This window comes from Triticum aestivum, chromosome 3A (genome assembly GCF_018294505.1).
Source record: "Triticum aestivum cultivar Chinese Spring chromosome 3A, IWGSC CS RefSeq v2.1, whole genome shotgun sequence".
In the NCBI taxonomy this organism is placed as follows: Eukaryota; Viridiplantae; Streptophyta; class Magnoliopsida; order Poales; family Poaceae; genus Triticum; species Triticum aestivum.
This window is the reverse complement of record NC_057800.1, coordinates 217,200,899-217,205,020: the sequence shown is the minus strand read 5'-3', so window position 1 is coordinate 217,205,020 and position 4,122 is coordinate 217,200,899.

Below are 4,122 nucleotides of genomic sequence, written 5' to 3'. Positions count from 1 at the left end.
TCTGTCAAGAACAGAATAGTTTGTAGCAATCTGGATATTTTGAATACTTCTGTAACTCCAAAAATTCTGAAAAATTAGGAACACATGAACAATTTGTATATTAATCTTCTGCAAAAAAGGCCTAAAGGTAAATTTTGGCAAGTCTTCAATGGTGCCACTCAATATTGAGCCAGCAGAGGCACAGAGGTTGTCTAGCATCCTGGGATGTAAGTTGGAAAAGTTGCCTTTCACATATCTGGGTTTGCCACTTGGTACCACATGACCTAGAATTATTGATTTCATGCCTCTAGTGGATAGTGTTGAAAGAAGACTGTCTGTTAGCTCTACCATGCTCAACCAAGGATCCAGGTTGCACTTGCTCACATCAGTGCTTACCTCAATGCCCATATACTTTCTTTATAGCTTGCATATTCCCCCTGGTATTATCAAGCAGTTGGATAGGATTTTCAGGCAGTGTTTATGTAGGGGAAACTCTGATGTGCCAAAGCAATCCTTAGCTGTCTGGGATTTAGTTTGTAGACCCATGGATAAGGGAGGCCTTGGCATTCTCAACCTGACTATTCAGATCCAAGGCCTACTTCTCAAAAAATTGCATAAGTTTTACAATAAACAGCAGATTCCTTGGGTACAGTTGATTTGGGATAGCTATTATGATGGAGTTGTGCCTCATGCAACAGTTCTCACTGGCTCATTTTGATGGAAGGACATTCTCAAGCTTGCTGACCATTATAGGTACATTGCTTCAGTGCAAGTTAATATGGGTGATTCTGCTCTGTTCTGGTTGGATGTTTGGCATGTAGGTGGCTCTTCAAGGCCCCTAAACCTGAGACTACCAAGGCTTTTCTCTTTTGTTTTGGATGATAAGGTTTCTGTCAGGGACTTTATGCACACTCAAGACTTGTTCTCAATGTTTCACCTGCCAATCTCCCAGGAGGTGGCAGCTGAATTGGAAACCTTGGAAGGATGGTTGTTCAATCTTCAGAGAGACACCACATAGCCTGATGTTTGGATTTGGCCTGGAAAGTCTGGATAGTTTACAGCAAAGAGTTTCTATGCCATCATGCATACACACCTCCCAACTATTCAACCCTGTAAGTGGCTTTGGCAGAGCAGATGTACTATGAAAATTAAAGTCTTTGGCTCGCTCCTTTTTTTCGACAGGCTCAACACAAAGGACATGTTGGTCCGAAGGCATTGGAGGTCCTCTATGGCTGATAATCTATGTGTCATCTATAATGCCTTTGTTTTCGAGGATAGAGCTCATCTATTCTTTGAATGTAACTTCAGTGCCAGGGTTTGGAATTACCTGCAGATCGATTGGTCACATGGCTCAAATATTCAGCAATGTATATCTCAAGCAAGGCAGTGATTTGGTCATCCTTTCTTCTTTGAACTTATGCTCATAGCTGCTTGGCATATATGGATTCTGAGAAATGGGAGAACTTTCAGGGGGATACATGCTACTTTTGCTGCCTCGAGGGGTAGCTTTATACATGATATTGTCCTGTTGTCTCATAGGCTTAAAGATAGCATTAAATTTAGGCTCGTAGATTGGGTTAACTCCCTCATGTCAATGTAAGTTTTCTTTTGTTCCAGGTTAGGCTTGTAATTTGTTCTTTCTCTGTATTGTTTGTTTTGAGGTTGCAATAAAGGGCTGTGGGGTTTTTACCCTACAGTAAATATTAAAAAATATTGGTATTTTATCACACTCCTGTTAAAAAATGAGAATTATGTTTGTGAGCGTAGTAGTTTCTGTTTTTCAGCAAGATCAAATCAACTATCACCCAACATGATCCTAAAGGCTTTGCTTGGCACAAACACTAATTAAAACACAAAAAACATAATCATAAAAGTAGCATAATTGTGCAAACACTCAAGAACAAAAATCAAAAGAGAAAAATAAAATTTATTCATTGGGTTGCCTCCCAACAAGCGCTATCGTTTTATACCCCTAGCTAGGCATAAAGCAAGGATCTAAGAATTGTCATCTTTGTTTCTAGATCCATAAGATTCCCTCATGATTGATTCATATGGTGGCCTAATTCTTGTTCTAGGGAAGTGTTCCATACCCTTCCTTAGTGGAAATTGAAATTTAGTATTGCCTTCTTTCATATCAATCACGGCACCAATAGTGCGTAAAAACGGTCTACCAAGAATTATTAAACAAGACGGATTGCAATCAATATTAATATCAATAAAATCTATGGGCATATAATTCCTATTTGCAAGAATAAGAACATCATTAATTCTTCCCATAGGCTTTTTAATAGTAGAATCCGCCAAGTGCAAATTTATAGAACATTCTTCGATATCAATAAGACCAAGCACGTCACATAATGATTTTGGAATTGTAGAAACACTAGCACCCAAGTAACATAAAGCAAAACACTCATAGTTTTTAATCTTGACTTTGATAGTAGGTCCCACTCATCATCTAATTTTTTAGGAATTGAAACATCTAATTCCAATTTTTCTTCCGAAGCTTTCATAAAAGCATCAACAATATGTTTAGTAAAAGCTTTATTTTATTCATAAGCATGGGGTGAATTTATCATGGATTGCAACAAAGAAATACAACCAATCAAGGAGAAACTATCATAATTGAAGTCTTTGTAATCCGAAAGAGTGGGCACATCACTAGTTAAAGTTTTGACCTCTTCAAACCCACTTTTATCAATTTTCTAGACAAAAATTTCACCCTCGGAATTATTGGGACACCTTCTAGCTAAAGTTGACTCTTCTTCATTCCCTTTTTCACCAATCTTAACTTTAATAAACAAGGAATCAATAGAAGAAACACCATCATTTTAAGATCTTCTTCCTTTTTTATCAAAGTAATCACTAGAAAACGCTTTTTTCTAAAAATTCTCTTTTAGCTCTAAGCATAGGAGTTCTTTTCTTACTTTCATCCAGAGAAACATAAAGATCTCTAATTGATTCCTCAACCTTAGGCACAAAAATTTTCATCTAGAGATTTTCCACATTATGAGAAATTCTATAAACACTTCTAGACAAATCATCAATCTTATTCAACTTTTCTTCCATTGTAGCATTGAAAACCTTTTGACTGTTGATGAATTCTTTAATATTATTCTCAAGATCAGAGGCGTTCCTATTATTATTATAAGAAGGATTACCATAGGAATTACCGTAATTATTAGAGGAATTACTAGGAAAAGGCCTAGGATTAAAATTGCCTCTATAAGCAATGTTATTGAAATTGTTTCAAGAGATAAAAATTACATCTATGGCATCACTATTTTTCTCAAAGTAGACAAAGGCACATAAATAAAATCAATAGGAGCACCTTTATTAGCAACCAATTTCATAAGAGCATTAACTTTTTCACTCAAAGAAGAAATTTCTTCAACCGAATTAACTTTTTTACTAGTAGGAGCTCTTTCGGTATGCCATTGTGAATAATTTGCCATGATATTATCAAGCAATTTGGTGGCTTCACCCAAAGTAGTTTCCATAAAAGTACCATCCGCGGCGGAATCTAAAAGATTACGAGAAACAAAATTCAACCCCGCGTAAAAAAATTGTATGATCATCCAAAGATTTAACCCATGAGTTGGGCAATTCCTTAGCATCAATTTCATCCTTCCCAAAGATTGTGCAACATGCTCATGTTCAAGTTGTCTGAAATTCATGATCTAGGTTCTAAGGTAAATAATTTTCGCGGGCGGAAAATACTTAGTAATAAAAGCATCCTTGCACTTATCCCAAGAATCAATACTATTGTGAGGCAAAGAAGAAAACCAAATTTTTGCATGGTCTAGCAAAGAAAATAGAAATAATTTCAACTTCACAACATCATTCTCCACATCTTTTTTATTTTTCATATCACATAATTCCACAAATATGTTAAGATGGGATGCGACATCCTCATTAGGAGTACTAGAAAATTGATCTTTCATAACAATATTCTGCAAAGCGGTATTAATATCAAAAGAATCCGCACTAGTGGCGGGAGGAGCAATCAGAGTGCTAATAAAATCATTGTTGTTGGTATTGGAGAAATCACACAACTTGGTGTTCTCTTGAGTCATTGTGACTATGCAACAAGATTGCACTAAACACAGATCTGACGAGAAAATGGTGAACGAAAAAGAGGGCGAA